The sequence below is a fragment of the Pimephales promelas genome, chromosome 5 (genome assembly GCF_988280905.1).
Source record: "Pimephales promelas chromosome 5, fPimPro1.hap1.1, whole genome shotgun sequence".
Taxonomy (NCBI): domain Eukaryota; kingdom Metazoa; phylum Chordata; class Actinopteri; order Cypriniformes; family Leuciscidae; genus Pimephales; species Pimephales promelas.
This window is the reverse complement of record NC_142773.1, coordinates 43,802,363-43,819,743: the sequence shown is the minus strand read 5'-3', so window position 1 is coordinate 43,819,743 and position 17,381 is coordinate 43,802,363. Positions and strand designations below refer to the sequence as shown.

Genomic DNA, 17,381 nt, shown 5'->3' with positions numbered 1-17,381 from the left:
AATTCAAAATTTCGACCCGAAAAAAAAAACGACAGTGTTACCCCTTTCGTTTTTTTTCATTTTCGGGCGAAAAATTAAGTTTCTCCGATCTTCTCAAAACTCTGGATTATGATAGAGGGCTGTGAGACTTTGACCTGAGTGCAAAAATGGAGGCTCTAGACCCTTCCAGAGCTGAGATATCAAAATTCAAAATTTCGACCCGAAAAAAAAACGACAGTGTTACCCCTTTCGTTTTTTTCCGTTTTTGGGCGAAAAATTAAGTTTCTCCAATCTTCTCGAAACTCTGGATTATGATAGAGGGCTGTGAGACTTTGACCTGAGTGCAAAAATGGAGGCTCTAGACCCTTCCAGAGCTGAGATATCAAAGTTCAAAATTTTGACCCGAAAAAAACCCGACAGTTTACCCCTTTTGTTTTTTCCCGTTTTTGGGCGAAAAATTAAGTTTCTCCAATCTTCTCAAAACTCTGGATTATGATAGAGGGCTGTGAGACTTTGACCTGAGTGCAAAAATGGAGGCTCTAAACCCTTCCAGAGCTGAGATATCAAAATTCAAAATTTCGACCCGAAAAAAAAAAACGACAGTGTTACCCCTTTCGTTTTTTTTCATTTTCGGGCGAAAAATTAAGTTTCTCCAATCTTCTCAAAACTCTGGATTATGATAGAGGGCTGTGAGACTTTGACCTGAGTGCAAAAATGGAGGCTCTAGACCCTTCCAGAGCTGAGATATCAAAATTCAAAATTTTGACCCGAAAAAAAAAACGACAGTGTTACCCCTTTCGTTTTTTTCCGTTTTTGGGCGAAAAATTAAGTTTCTCCAATCTTCTCGAAACTCTGGATTATGATAGAGGGCTGTGAGACTTTGACCTGAGTGCAAAAATGGAGGCTCTAGACCCTTCCAGAGCTGAGATATCAAAGTTCAAAATTTTGACCCGAAAAAAAACGACAGTGTTACCCCTTTCGTCTTTTTCCGTTTTTGGGCGAAAAATTAAGTTTCTCCAATCTTCTCAAAACTCTGGATTATGATAGAGGGCTGTGAGACTTTGACCTGAGTGCAAAAATGGAGGCTCTAGACCCTTCCAGAGCTGAGATATCAAAATTCAAAATTTCGACCCGAAAAAAAAAACGACAGTGTTACCCCTTTCGTTTTTTTCATTTTCGGGCGAAAAATTAAGTTTCTCCGATCTTCTCAAAACTCTGGATTATGATAGAGGGCTGTGAGACTTTGACCTGAGTGCAAAAATGGAGGCTCTAGACCCTTCCAGAGCTGAGATATCAAAATTCAAAATTTCGACCCGAAAAAAAAACGACAGTGTTACCCCTTTCGTTTTTTTTCATTTTCGGGCGAAAAATTACGTTTCTCCAATCTTCTCAAAACTCTGGATTATGATAGAGGGCTGTGAGACTTTGACCTGAGTGCAAAAATGGAGGCTCTAGACCCTTCCAGAGCTGAGATATCAAAGTTCAAAATTTCGACCCGAAAAAAAAACGACAGTGTTACCCCTTTCGTTTTTTTCCGTTTTTGGGCGAAAAATTAAGTTTCCCCAATCTTCTCAAAACTCTGGATTATGATAGAGGGCTGTGAGACTTTGACCTGAGAGCAAAAATGGAGGCTCTAGACCCTTCCAGAGCTGAGATATCAAAATTCAAAATTTCGACCCGAAAAAAAAAACGACAGTGTTACCCCTTTCGTTTTTTTCATTTTCGGGCGAAAAATTAAGTTTCTCCGATCTTCTCAAAACTCTGGATTATGATAGAGGGCTGTGAGACTTTGACCTGAGTGCAAAAATGGAGGCTCTAGACCCTTCCAGAGCTGAGATATCAAAGTTCAAAATTTCGACCCGAAAAAAAAACGACAGTGTTACCCCTTTCGTTTTTTTCCGTTTTTGGGCGAAAAATTAAGTTTCCCCAATCTTCTCAAAACTCTGGATTATGATAGAGGGCTGTGAGACTTTGACCTGAGTGCAAAAATGGAGGCTCTATATGGAATTAATATTGAGCCAATAAAAATGAACGTAACTTTTCAAGAAACGAATGAAAATATAATTTGAAACTGAATAAAATATCTTTGAAACTGAAAAAGAATGAACCGCAAGCAATTTTTTTGACTTTGTTTTTAACACACTACATGTTTTACTAACTATTCCTCATATTTCGTTTACTGATCTACACTTACAAATGCGCTTCCAGAGTTTTCATTTACGTTTCTGAAGTTTTCGTTTACACTCCCTGAGTTTGCGTTCGCTGTTCTGACACAAATCTCTCGTGGGGGCGGGGCTAGTAGCAGTGTATTCTCATTGGCTACTGAGCTTTTGATTGACAGCTTCTTGACGTGGAAGTGAAGACGTCAGAGTTGTGTTTACACGTGTGGATGTGAGCGTCTGTAAGCGCAGCTTTCTATTTCATTTTAGTGATATTAAGTTACGTTTGTTTTTTAATTTTATCTGTATTTACCTTCTGCTGCGATTACTTTGTCAACAGAAGCTTTTAGGTTCACAAGAGATCAGTCTATTCAGCTGTAATTGTACATCAAAGTAGGCCCACTGTATATGACTACTTAAAATATTTTGTCCAATGTTTTAGGAGAATATTTGTTTATTCTTGATGATTCGTTTGCATGTTAGGCAGGTTGTGCTATTACAATATAAAGAGAATAGCCTACTAGTATACGTGTGTGATATATTCAGCAGTCAAGAAAGTTTCACTTCAACCAGGTAATCAAGGTTGGCAACCATGGCCATCAAATTTCTCATTGTTACCATATGCATTTACACCATCAAATGATCATGTATGATCACTTAAATAAGAGGAATTTAAACTATATGAAAATTACAATCGTGGGTTGCTGTCAGATGATACAGACCTCAAAGGGCATTTCATTACATATTTCACACAAAGAATATTTTTGTTGGTATTTTTTTAATCATGCTGATCATTTTATTTATTTCATTTTGTTAATATTATTTTCTCACATTTAAAATGGTAAATATATTTGAACAATCATCAACAGGTTCAATTATGACTTATAAAATCAGTTAAATGAATTTAAATAAAAAATTTAAATAAATGTATTCATTCTTTATTGTCACTACAGCATATACACAAGTATCAAAGTGAAAGTCTTGGATGCAGTTATGACAGGAAAGACCAGAATCCACAAAACATTAACTGCATACTATACATGTAATGCACAGTATTCTCATAATATAGATAATAAAATGTATAATCACAAAGATTTTTAATGAAATAATACATCTCTGTGAATCCACATAACACAAGTGGATTGTACCAATGTATGGCAGTTGGTCGGAAGTTACTTTTAATAGTTAAAACAGTTTACATTATTAGTATTTTCTTATCCTATTGTTTCACTTCAGAAGGTATTGATTCATCCACTGAGGTCACATGGACATCACGGTCACTGTGTGTGGTTTTTAAAGCATCTTTAGGACTTGCAGAGATGGATTACTTTCCTTAAAATCTTAATTCGTATTTATCTGTAGAAAGAAAGTAAAATGCATCTGGGACAGCATGAGGGTGAGTAAAATAAGTGAGAATTTTATTTTTGGATGAACTATTCCATTCATATGCTGTTGATATGCTAATCCATGATCAGCAGAGACTAATAAGAATAAACTGCAACCTCTTGTGTACTGTGATTGTTTTAATCTAGAGCTCCAAAGAAATTAAAATATTTGCTATTTTATCATATTAAAATAAAATACAACAGGTGTCTGAAGATAAGGATCCCAGTCATTCAAAGGTGATATGTCTGAACAAAGTAACATTATTGTCTGGTGGAGACAGCTGATCTCTGGTATTATCACTCCATCTTCTGTGTCAGCATCAGAATTTTGTTTGTGGAAAAGTTGCTCAAATCCCTGGAAAATGAGAAAGGAAATATATTATAATCTAACAATACAAACTGCTTTGAACTCCCACATGCAGTAACCATTTGCAGACTTAAAATAATTATTTCAAACAAATTATATAAATGTTTTAAGGGATTTTACAGTACTAAATGTTTACCTGACTCACACACCATTTATCATCTGTAATACTATTGTGTAACCAGTAGATGGCTCTATAGCCCAATAAACATTTATCCATGGCTGTGTAGCGTCTACTCCCAGTTGCTGGATTTTTTCAGTCATAATTACTTGCATGTATTAGGTTTTGAATTTGGATATATATATATATATATATATATATATATATATATATATATATATATATATATATATTTATATATATATAATATATATATAAATTATTAAAGACTATTAAAAATTCAACATTTTTCTCCAAAATGTTGTTTTTTTTTAACATAATTATTACTCAAATATGGATACAGAAAAAGCATTTTGTTGCCTTTTGCAGAATAAATATTGCGCCCAGGGTTATACTTCAAAACAAATGAGTGTTTACATATTATGAATGGAGACGTGGAAAATGGTCAAGTACTCTCTCTCTTCTTTTAAAAACTCTGCATCACAAATTAATCAGCAATTGGCTTTACATTGCCAAAGTTGAATCGGGCAGTGATTGACAGCACTCTGGTCCAAAGGCATTGGTCATTGTCTGATACAGTACATTTTGTACTGTAGGCTACAGTACAGATACTGTACAGTACTCTAGCACAATGTTGTTTGGGGTGGCAGAGGGGAAATATGATCTAATTGAAGCAAATATGATCTAATCGAAGACTGTAACCGTATGTAACGTTAGATAAACAAGACATGTAATGATTGGGCTAACAACTTACCAATTAAATCAAGACAACACTGCTGTATAATGTTATGGGCTCTCACTGAACTCTAATATGCCTCTCCACCTGAAAAAGCAAGAACTGTATTATAATTAGTATTAGTTTAGTATTAATTAATAAAAAAAATAAAAACAATCAGACTTACCACGAGTAGCCTATGCTATCCAGTATTCTGATATCGACGATGACAAATTATATCATTTCTCTGTACTACTCCTTCTATAAGAAATCATATCAACAATATAGTGTAGCAGTAAATAAATATAGAAATAAACTTAATATCACCTAAATGAAATAGAAAGCTGCGCTTACAGACGCTCACATCCAAACGTGTAAACACAACACTCACTGACGTCTTCACTTCCAGGTCAAGAAGCTGTCAATCAAAAGTTCAGTAGCCAATGAGAATACACTGCTACTAGCCCCGCCCCCACGAGAGATTTGTGTCAGAACAGCGAACGCAAACTCAGGGAGTGTAAACGAAAACTTCAGAAACGTAAATGAAAACTCTGGAAGCGCATTTGTAAGTGTAGATCAGTAAACGAAATATGAGGAATAGTTAGCAAAACATGTAGTGTGTTAAAAACAAAGTCAAAAAAATTGCTTGCGGTTCATTCTTTTTCAGTTTCAAAGATATTTTATTCAGTTTCAAATTATATTTTCATTCGTTTCTTGAAAAGTTACGTTCATTTTTATTGGCTCAAAATTAATTCGATAGCTCTAGACCCTTCCAGAGCTGAGATATCAAAGTTCAAAATTTCGACCCGAAAAAAAAAACGACAGTGTTACCCCTTTCGTTTTTTTCCGTTTTCGGGCGAAAAATTAAGTTTCTCCGATCTTCTCAAAACTCTGGATTATGATAGAGGGCTGTGAGACTTTGACCTGAGTGCAAAAATGGAGGCTCTAGACCCTTCCAGAGCTGAGATATCAAAATTCAAAATTTCGACCCGAAAAAAAAACGACAGTGTTACCCCTTTCGTTTTTTTCCGTTTTTGGGCGAAAAATTAAGTTTCTCCGATCTTCTCAAAACTCTGGATTATGATAGAGGGCTGTGAGACTTTGACCTGAGTGCAAAAATGGAGGCTCTAGACCCTTCCAGAGCTGAGATATCAAAATTCAAAATTTCGACCCGAAAAAAAAACGACAGTGTTACCCCTTTCGTTTTTTTCCGTTTTTGGGCGAAAAATTAAGTTTCTCCAATCTTCTCAAAACTCTGGATTATGATAGAGGGCTTTGAGACTTTGACCTGAGTGCAAAAATGGAGGCTCTAGACCCTTCCAGAGCTGAGATATCAAAGTTAAAAATTTCGACCCGAAAAAAAAACGACAGTGTTACCCCTTTCGTTTTTTTTCATTTTCGGGCGAAAAATTAAGTTTCTCCGATCTTCTCAAAACTCTGGATTATGATAGAGGGCTGTTAGACTTTGACCTGAGTGCAAAAATGGAGGCTCTAGACCCTTCCAGAGCTGAGATATCAAAATTCAAAATTTCGACCCGAAAAAAAAACGACAGTGTTACCCCTTTCATTTTTTTCCGTTTTTGGGCGAAAAATTAAGTTTCCCCAATCTTCTCAAAACTCTGGATTATGATAGAGGGCTGTGAGACTTTGACCTGAGTGCAAAAATGGAGGCTCTAGACCCTTCCAGAGCTGAGATATCACAATTCAAAATTTCGACCCGAAAAAAAAACGACAGTGTTACCCCTTTCGTTTTTTTTCATTTTCGGGCGAAAAATTAAGTTTCTCCGATCTTCTCAAAACTCTGGATTATGATAGAGGGCTGTGAGACTTTGACCTGAGTGCAAAAATGGAGGCTCTAGACCCTTCCAGAGCTGAGATATCAAAATTCAAAATTTCGACCCGAAAAAAAAACGACAGTGTTACCCCTTTCGTTTTTTTCCGTTTTTGGGCGAAAAATTAAGTTTCTCCAATCTTCTCGAAACTCTGGATTATGATAGAGGGCTGTGAGACTTTGACCTGAGTGCAAAAATGGAGGCTCTAGACCCTTCCAGAGCTGAGATATCAAAGTTCAAAATTTTGACCCGAAAAAAAAACGACAGTGTTACCCCTTTTGTTTTTTCCCGTTTTTGGGCGAAAAATTAAGTTTCTCCAATCTTCTCAAAACTCTGGATTATGATAGAGGGCTGTGAGACTTTGACCTGAGTGCAAAAATGGAGGCTCTAAACCCTTCCAGAGCTGAGATATCAAAATTCAAAATTTCGACCCGAAAAAAAAAACGACAGTGTTACCCCTTTCGTTTTTTTTTCATTTTCGGGCGAAAAATTAAGTTTCTCCAATCTTCTCAAAACTCTGGATTATGATAGAGGGCTGTGAGACTTTGACCTGAGTGCAAAAATGGAGGCTCTAGACCCTTCCAGAGCTGAGATATCAAAATTCAAAATTTTGACCCGAAAAAAAAACGACAGTGTTACCCCTTTCGTTTTTTTCCGTTTTTGGGCGAAAAATTAAGTTTCTCCAATCTTCTCGAAACTCTGGATTATGATAGAGGGCTGTGAGACTTTGACCTGAGTGCAAAAATGGAGGCTCTAGACCCTTCCAGAGCTGAGATATCAAAATTCAAAATTTCGACCCGAAAAAAAAACAACAGTGTTACCCCTTTCGTTTTTTTTCCGTTTTTGGGCGAAAAATTAAGTTTCTCCAATCTTCTCAAAACTCTGGATTATGATAGAGGGCTGTGAGACTTTGACCTGAGTGCAAAAATGGAGGCTCTAGACCCTTCCAGAGCTGAGATATCAAAGTTCAAAATTTCGACCCGAAAAAAAAATGACAGTGTTACCCCTTTCATTTTTTTCCGTTTTTGGGCGAAAAATTAAGTTTCCCCAATCTTCTCAAAACTCTGGATTATGATAGAGGGCTGTGAGACTTTGACCTGAGAGCAAAAATGGAGGCTCTAGACCCTTCCAGAGCTGAGATATCAAAATTCAAAATTTCGACCCGAAAAAAAAAACGACAGTGTTACCCCTTTCGTTTTTTTTCATTTTCGGGCGAAAAATTAAGTTTCTCCGATCTTCTCAAAACTCTGGATTATGATAGAGGGCTGTGAGACTTTGACCTGAGTGCAAAAATGGAGGCTCTAGACCCTTCCAGAGCTGAGATATCAAAATTCAAAATTTCGACCCGAAAAAAAAACGACAGTGTTACCCCTTTCGTTTTTTTTCCGTTTTTGGGCGAAAAATTAAGTTTCTCCAATCTTCTCAAAACTCTGGATTATGATAGAGGGCTGTGAGACTTTGACCTGAGTGCAAAAATGGAGGCTCTAGACCCTTCCAGAGCTGAGATATCAAAGTTCAAAATTTCGACCCGAAAAAAAAATGACAGTGTTACCCCTTTCATTTTTTTCCGTTTTTGGGCGAAAAATTAAGTTTCCCCAATCTTCTCAAAACTCTGGATTATGATAGAGGGCTGTGAGACTTTGACCTGAGAGCAAAAATGGAGGCTCTGGACCCTTCCAGAGCTGAGATATCACAATTCAAAATTTCGACCCGAAAAAAAAACGACAGTGTTACCCCTTTCGTTTTTTTTCATTTTCGGGCGAAAAATTAAGTTTCTCCGATCTTCTCAAAACTCTGGATTATGATAGAGGGCTGTGAGACTTTGACCTGAGTGCAAAAATGGAGGCTCTAGACCCTTCCAGAGCTGAGATATCAAAATTCAAAATTTCGACCCGAAAAAAAACGACAGTGTTACCCCTTTCGTTTTTTTCCGTTTTTGGGCGAAAAATTAAGTTTCTCCAATCTTCTCAAAACTCTGGATTATGATAGAGGGCTGTGAGACTTTGACCTGAGTGCAAAAATGGAGGCTCTAGACCCTTCCAGAGCTGAGATATCAAAGTTCAAAATTTTGACCCGAAAAAAAAAACGACAGTGTTACCCCTTTTGTTTTTTTCCGTTTTTGGGCAAAAAATTAAGTTTCTCCAATCTTCTCGAAACTCTGGATTATGATAGAGGGCTGTGAGACTTTGACCTGAGTGCAAAAATGGAGGCTCTAAACCCTTCCAGAGCTGAGATATCAAAATTCAAAATTTCGACCCGAAAAAAAAACGACAGTGTTACCCCTTTCGTTTTTTTTCATTTTCGGGCGAAAAATTAAGTTTCTCCGATCTTCTCAAAACTCTGAATTATGATAGAGGGCCACGAGACTTTGACCTGAGTGCAAAAATGGAGGCTCTAGAGCCTTCCAGAGCTGAGATATCAAAATTCAAAATTTCGACCCGAAAAAAAAAACGACAGTGTTACCCCTTTCGTTTTTTTTTCATTTTCGGGCGAAAAATTAAGTTTCTCCAATCTTCTCAAAACTCTGGATTATGATAGAGGGCTGTGAGACTTTGACCTAAGTGCAAAAATGGAGGCTCTAGACCCTTCCAGAGCTGAGATATCAAAATTCAAAATTTTGACCCGAAAAAAAACGACAGTGTTACTTACCCCTTTCGTTTTTTTCCGTTTTTGGGCGAAAAATTAAGTTTCTCCAATCTTCTCGAAACTCTGGATTATGATAGAGGGCTGCGAGACTTTGACCTGAGTGCAAAAATGGAGGCTCTAGACCCTTCCAGAGCTGAGATATCAAAATTAAAAATTTTGACCCGAAAAAAAAACGACAGTGTTACCCCTTTTGTTTTTTTCCGTTTTTGGGCGAAAAATTAAGTTTCTCCAATCTTCTCGAAACTCTGGATTATGATAGAGGGCTGTGAGACTTTGACCTGAGTGCAAAAATGGAGGCTCTAGACCCTTCCAGAGCTGAGATATCAAAATTCAAAATTTCGACCCGAAAAAAAACCGACAGTGTTACCCCTTTCGTTTTTTTCCGTTTTGGGCGAAAAATTAAGTTTCTCCAATCTTCTCAAAACTCTGGATTATGATAGAGGGCTGTGAGACTTTGACCTGAGTGCAAAAATGGAGGCTCTAGACCCTTCCAGAGCTGAGATATCAAAATTCAAAATTTCGACCCGAAAAAAAAACGACAGTGTTACCCCTTTCGTCTTTTTCCGTTTTTGGGCGAAAAATTAAGTTTCTCCAATCTTCTCAAAACTCTGGATTATGATAGAGGGCTGTGAGACTTTGACCTGAGTGCAAAAATGGAGGCTCTAGACCCTTCCAGAGCTGAGATATCAAAGTTCAAATTTTTGACCCGAAAAAAAAACGACAGTGTTACCCCTTTCGTTTTTTTCCGTTTTTGGGCGAAAAATAAAGTTTCTCCGATCTTCTCGAAACTCTGGATTATGATAGAGGGCTGTGAGACTTTGACCTGAGTGCAAAAATGGAGGCTCTAGACCCTTCCAGAGCTGAGATATCAAAGTTCAAAATTTTGACCCGAAAAAAAAACGACAGTGTTACCCCTTTTGTTTTTTTCCGTTTTTGGGCAAAAAATTAAGTTTCTCCAATCTTCTCGAAACTCTGGATTATGATAGAGGGCTGTGAGACTTTGACCTGAGTGCAAAAATGGAGGCTCTAAACCCTTCCAGAGCTGAGATATCAAAGTTCAAAATTTTGACCCGAAAAAAAAACGACAGTGTTACCCCTTTCGTCTTTTTCCGTTTTTGGGCGAAAAATTAAGTTTCTCCAATCTTCTCGAAACTCTGGATTATGATAGAGGGCTGTGAGACTTTGACCTGAGTGCAAAAATGGAGGCTCTAGACCCTTCCAGAGCTGAGATATCAAAGTTCAAAATTTTGACCCGAAAAAAAACGACAGTGTTACCCCTTTCGTCTTTTTCCGTTTTTGGGCGAAAAATTAAGTTTCTCCAATCTTCTCAAAACTCTGGATTATGATAGAGGGCTGTGAGACTTTGACCTGAGTGCAAAAATGGAGGCTCTAGACCCTTCCAGAGCTGAGATATCACAATTCAAAATTTCGACCCGAAAAAAAAACGACAGTGTTACCCCTTTCGTTTTTTTTTCATTTTCGGGCGAAAAATTAAGTTTCTCCGATCTTCTCAAAACTCTGAATTATGATAGAGGGCCACGAGACTTTGACCTGAGTGCAAAAATGGAGGCTCTAGACCCTTCCAGAGCTGAGATATCAAAATTCAAAATTTCGACCCGAAAAAAAAAACGACAGTGTTACCCCTTTCGTTTTTTTCCGTTTTTGGGCGAAAAATTAAGTTTCTCCAATCTTCTCAAAACTCTGGATTATGATAGAGGGCTGTGAGACTTTGACCTGAGTGCAAAAATGGAGGCTCTAGACCCTTCCAGAGCTGAGATATCAAAGTTCAAAATTTCGACCCGAAAAAAAAACGACAGTGTTACCCCTTTCATTTTTTTCCGTTTTTGGGCGAAAAATTAAGTTTCCCCAATCTTCTCAAAACTCTGGATTATGATAGAGGGCTGTGAGACTTTGACCTGAGAGCAAAAATGGAGGCTCTAGACCCTTCCAGAGCTGAGATATCACAATTCAAAATTTCGACCCGAAAAAAAAACGACAGTGTTACCCCTTTCGTTTTTTTTCATTTTCGGGCGAAAAATTAAGTTTCTCCGATCTTCTCAAAACTCTGGATTATGATAGAGGGCTGTGAGACTTTGACCTGAGTGCAAAAATGGAGGCTCTAGACCCTTACAGAGCTGAGATATCAAAATTCAAAATTTCGACATGAAAAAAAAACGACAGTGTTACCCCTTTCGTTTTTTTCCGTTTTTGGGCGAAAAATTAAGTTTCTCCAATCTTCTCGAAACTCTGGATTATGATAGAGGGCTGTGAGACTTTGACCTGAGTGCAAAAATGGAGGCTCTAGACCCTTCCAGAGCTGAGATATCAAAGTTCAAAATTTTGACCCGAAAAAAAAACGACAGTGTTACCCCTTTTGTTTTTTTCCGTTTTTGGGCAAAAAATTAAGTTTCTCCAATCTTCTCGAAACTCTGGATTATGATAGAGGGCTGTGAGACTTTGACCTGAGTGCAAAAATTTAGGCTCTAAACCCTTCCAGAGCTGAGATATCAAAATTCAAAATTTCGACCCGAAAAAAAAAACGACAGTGTTACCCCTTTCGTTTTTTTTTCATTTTTGGGCGAAAAATTAAGTTTCTCCAATCTTCTCAAAACTCTGGATTATGATAGAGGGCTGTGAGACTTTGACCTGAGTGCAAAAATGGAGGCTCTAGACCCTTCCAGAGCTGAGACATCACAGTTCAAAATTTCGACCCGAAAAGAAAACGACAGTGTTACCCCTTTCGTTTTTTTTCATTTTCGGGCGAAAAATTAAGTTTCTCCGATCTTCTCAAAACTCTGAATTATGATAGAGGGCCACGAGACTTTGACCTGAGTGCAAAAATGGAGGCTCTAGACCCTTCCAGAGCTGAGATATCAAAGTTCAAAATTTTGACCCGAAAAAAAAAACGACAGTGTTACCCCTTTCGTCTTTTTCCGTTTTTGGGCGAAAAATTAAGTTTCTCCAATCTTCTCGAAACTCTGGATTATGATAGAGGGCTGTGAGACTTTGACCTGAGTGCAAAAATGGAGGCTCTAGACCCTTCCAGAGCTGAGATATCAAAGTTCAAAATTTCGACCCGAAAAAAACCGACAGTGTTACCCCTTTCGTCTTTTTCCGTTTTTGGGCGAAAAATTAAGTTTCTCCAATCTTCTCAAAACTCTGGATGATGATAGAGGGCTGTGAGACTTTGACCTGAGTGCAAAAATGGAGGCTCTAGACCCATCCAGAGCTGAGATATCAAAGTTCAAAATTTTGACCCGAAAAAAAAAACGACAGTGTTACCCCTTTCGTCTTTTTCCGTTTTTGGGCGAAAAATTAAGTTTCTCCAATCTTCTCGAAACTCTGGATTATGATAGAGGGCTGTGAGACTTTGACCTGAGTGCAAAAATGGAGGCTCTAGACCCTTCCAGAGCTGAGATATCAAAATTCAAAATTTCGACCCGAAAAAAAAACGACAGTGTTACCCCTTTCGTTTTTTTCCGTTTTTGGGCGAAAAATTAAGTTTCCCCAATCTTCTCAAAACTCTGGATTATGATAGAGGGCTGTGAGACTTTGACCTGAGAGCAAAAATGGAGGCTCTAGACCCTTCCAGAGCTGAGATATCAAAATTCAAAATTTCGACCCGAAAAAAAAACGACAGTGTTACCCCTTTCGTTTTTTTTCATTTTCGGGCGAAAAATTAAGTTTCTCCGATCTTCTCAAAACTCTGGATTATGATAGAGGGCTGTGAGACTTTGACCTGAGTGCAAAAATGGAGGCTCTAGACCCTTCCAGAGCTGAGATATCAAAGTTCAAAATTTCGACCCGAAAAAAAAACGACAGTGTTACCCCTTTCGTTTTTTTCCGTTTTTGGGCGAAAAATTAAGTTTCTCCAATCTTCTCAAAACTCTGGATTATGATAGAGGGCTGTGAGACTTTGACCTGAGTGCAAAAATGGAGGCTCTAGACCCTTCCAGAGCTGAGATATCAAAGTTCAAAATTTCGACCCGAAAAAAAAACGACAGTGTTACCCCTTTCGTTTTTTTTCATTTTCGGGCGAAAAAATAAGTTTCTCCGATCTTCTCAAAACTCTGGATTATGATAGAGGGCTGTGAGACTTTGACCTGAGTGCAAAAATGGAGGCTCTAGACCCTTCCAGAGCTGAGATATCAAAATTCAAAATTTCGACCCGAAAAAAAAACGACAGTGTTACCCCTTTCGTTTTTTTCCGTTTTTGGGCGAAAAATTAAGTTTCCCCAATCTTCTCAAAACTCTGGATTATGATAGAGGGCTGTGAGACTTTGACCTGAGTGCAAAAATGGAGGCTCTAGACCCTTCCAGAGCTGAGATATCAAAGTTCAAAATTTTGACCCGAAAAAAACCCGACAGTTTACCCCTTTTGTTTTTTCCCGTTTTTGGGCGAAAAATTAAGTTTCTCCAATCTTCTCAAAACTCTGGATTATGATAGAGGGCTGTGAGACTTTGACCTGAGTGCAAAAATGGAGGCTCTAAACCCTTCCAGAGCTGAGATATCAAAATTCAAAATTTCGACCCGAAAAAAAAAACGACAGTGTTACCCCTTTCGTTTTTTTTTCATTTTCGGGCGAAAAATTAAGTTTCTCCAATCTTCTCAAAACTCTGGATTATGATAGAGGGCTGTGAGACTTTGACCTGAGTGCAAAAATGGAGGCTCTAGACCCTTCCAGAGCTGAGATATCAAAATTCAAAATTTTGACCCGAAAAAAAAACGACAGTGTTACCCCTTTCGTTTTTTTCCGTTTTTGGGCGAAAAATTAAGTTTCTCCAATCTTCTCGAAACTCTGGATTATGATAGAGGGCCGCGAGACTTTGACCTGAGTGCAAAAATGGAGGCTCTAGACCCTTCCAGAGCTGAGATATCAAAGTTCTAAATTTTGACCCGAAAAAAAAACGACAGTGTTACCCCTTTCGTTTTTTTCCGTTTTTGGGCGAAAAATTAAGTTTCTCCGATCTTCTCAAAACTCTGGATTATGATAGAGGGCTGTTAGACTTTGACCTGAGTGCAAAAATGGAGGCTCTAGACCCTTCCAGAGCTGAGATATCAAAATTCAAAATTTCGACCCAAAAAAAAAACGACAGTGTTACCCCTTTCATTTTTTTCCGTTTTTGGGCGAAAAATTAAGTTTCCCCAATCTTCTCAAAACTCTGGATTATGATAGAGGGCTGTGAGACTTTGACCTGAGTGCAAAAATGGAGGCTCTAGACCCTTCCAGAGCTGAGATATCACAATTCAAAATTTCGACCCGAAAAAAAAACGACAGTGTTACCCCTTTCGTTTTTTTTCATTTTCGGGCGAAAAATTAAGTTTCTCCGATCTTCTCAAAACTCTGGATTATGATAGAGGGCTGTGAGACTTTGACCTGAGAGCAAAAATGGAGGCTCTAGACCCTTCCAGAGCTGAGATATCAAAATTCAAAATTTCGACCCGAAAAAAAAACGACAGTGTTACCCCTTTCGTTTTTTTCCGTTTTTGGGCGAAAAATTAAGTTTCTCCAATCTTCTCGAAACTCTGGATTATGATAGAGGGCTGTGAGACTTTGACCTGAGTGCAAAAATGGAGGCTCTAGACCCTTCCAGAGCTGAGATATCAAAGTTCAAAATTTTGACCCGAAAAAAAAACGACAGTGTTACCCCTTTTGTTTTTTCCCGTTTTTGGGCGAAAAATTAAGTTTCTCCAATCTTCTCGAAACTCTGGATTATGATAGAGGGCCGCGAGACTTTGACCTGAGTGCAAAAATGGAGGCTCTAGACCCTTCCAGAGCTGAGATATCAAAATTCTAAATTTTGACCCGAAAAAAAAACGACAGTGTTACCCCTTTCGTTTTTTTCCGTTTTTGGGCGAAAAATTAAGTTTGTCCAATCTTCTCGAAACTCTGGATTATGATAGAGGGCTGTGAGACTTTGACCTGAGTGCAAAAATGGAGGCTCTAAACCCTTCCAGAGCTGAGATATCAAAATTAAAAATTTCGACCCGAAAAAAAAACGACAGTGTTACCCCTTTCGTTTTTTTTCATTTTCGGGCGAAAAATTAAGTTTCTCCAATCTTCTCAAAACTCTGGATTATGATAGAGGGCTGTGAGACTTTGACCTGAGTGCAAAAATGGAGGCTCTAGACCCTTCCAGAGCTGAGATATCAAAATTCAAAATTTTGACCCGAAAAAAAAACGACAGTGTTACCCCTTTCGTTTTTTTCCGTTTTTGGGCGAAAAATTAAGTTTCTCCAATCTTCTCGAAACTCTGGATTATGATAGAGGGCCGCGAAACTTTGACCTAAGTGCAAAAATGGAGGCTCTAGACCCTTCCAGAGCTGAGATATCAAAATTCAAAATTTTGACCCGAAAAAAAAACGACAGTGTTACCCCTTTCGTTTTTTTCCGTTTTTGGGCGAAAAATAAAGTTTCTCCAATCTTCTCGAAACTCTGGATTATGATAGAGGGCCGCGAAACTTTGACCTAAGTGCAAAAATGGAGGCTCTAGACCCTTCCAGAGCTGAGATATCAAAGTTCAAAATTTTGACCCGAAAAAAAAACCACAGTGTTACCCCTTTCGTTTTTTTCCGTTTTTGGGCGAAAAATTAAGTTTCTCCAATCTTCTCGAAACTCTGGATTATGATAGAGGGCTGTGAGACTTTGACCTGAGTGCAAAAATGGAGGCTCTAGACCCTTCCAGAGCTGAGATATCAAAGTTCAAAATTTTGACCCGAAAAAAAACGACAGTGTTACCCCTTTCGTCTTTTTCCGTTTTTGGGCGAAAAATTAAGTTTCTCCAATCTTCTCGAAACTCTGGATTATGATAGAGGGCTGTGAGACTTTGACCTGAGTGCAAAAATGGAGGCTCTAGACCCTTCCAGAGCTGAGATATCAAAATTCAAAATTTCGACCCGAAAAAAAAACGACAGTGTTACCCCTTTCGTTTTTTTTCATTTTCGGGCGAAAAATTAAGTTTCTCCAATCTTCTCAAAACTCTGGATTATGATAGAGGGCTGTGAGACTTTCACCTGAGTGCAAAAATGGAGGCTCTAGACCCTTCCAGAGCTGAGATATCAAAATTCAAAATTTCGACCCGAAAAAAAAACGACAGTGTTACCCCTTTCGTTTTTTTTCATTTTCGGGCGAAAAATTAAGTTTCTCCAATCTTCTCAAAACTCTGGATTATGATAGAGGGCTGTGAGACTTTCACCTGAGTGCAAAAATGGAGGCTCTAGACCCTTCCAGAGCTGAGATATCAAAGTTCAAAATTTCGACCCGAAAAAAAAACGACAGTGTTACCCCTTTCGTTTTTTTCCGTTTTTGGGCGAAAAATTAAGTTTCTCCAATCTTCTCAAAACTCTGGATTATGATAGAGGGCTGTGAGACTTTGACCGGAGTGCAAAAATGGAGGCTCTAGACCCTTCCAGAGCTGAGATATCAAAGTTCAAAATTTCGACCCGAAAAAAAACGACAGTGTTACCCCTTTCGTTTTTTTCCGTTTTTGGGCGAAAAATTAAGTTTCTCCAATCTTCTCAAAACTCTGGATTATGATAGAGGGCTGTGAGACTTTGACCTGAGAGCAAAAATGGAGGCTCTAGACCCTTCCAGAGCTGAGATATCAAAGTTCAAAATTTCGACCCGAAAAAAAAAAACGACAGTGTTACCCCTTTCGTTTTTTTCCGTTTTTGGGCGAAAAATTAAGTTTCTCCAATCTTCTCAAAACTCTGGATTATGATAGAGGGCTGTGAGACTTTGACCTGAGTGCAAAAATGGAGGCTCTAGACCCTTCCAGAGCTGAGATATCAAAATTCAAAATTTTGACCCGAAAAAAAACGACAGTGTTACCCCTTTCGTTTTTTTCCGTTTTTGGGCGAAAAATTAAGTTTCTCCAATCTTCTCGAAACTCTGGATTATGATAGAGGGCTGTGAGACTTTGACCTGAGTGCAAAAATGGAGGCTCTAGACCCTTCCAGAGCTGAGATATCAAAGTTCAAAATTTTGACCCGAAAAAAAAACGACAGTGTTACCCCTTTCGTCTTTTTCCGTTTTTGGGCGAAAAATTAAGTTTCTCCAATCTTCTCAAAACTCTGGATTATGATAGAGGGCTGTGAGACTTTGACCTGAGTGCAAAAATGGTGGCTCTAGACCCTTCCAGAGCTGAGATATCAAAGTTCAAAATTTTGACCGGAAAAA

The 17,381-nt window shown here is 38.2% G+C and overlaps 1 protein-coding gene and 1 long non-coding RNA gene across 6 annotated transcripts in view; one reads left to right on the top strand and one right to left on the bottom strand.

Annotated features, from left to right (window-relative positions):
- The window catches only part of LOC120471337 (yjeF N-terminal domain-containing 3), a 97,536-nt gene that overhangs the window by 31,579 nt on the left and 48,576 nt on the right, over positions 1 to 17,381 (top strand). The window lies entirely within an intron of this gene.
- Positions 3,061 to 5,147, bottom strand: LOC120490627 (uncharacterized). Of its 2 annotated transcripts, XR_016168608.1 has the most exons (4): positions 5,078 to 5,147; positions 4,911 to 4,984; positions 4,763 to 4,831; positions 3,061 to 3,878 (listed from the first exon to the last, which is right to left on the bottom strand). It is a non-coding gene; the product is annotated as an uncharacterized LOC120490627 (long non-coding RNA). The 2 variants fall into 2 exon arrangements; XR_016168607.1 differs by having other exon boundaries at positions 4,911 to 5,145.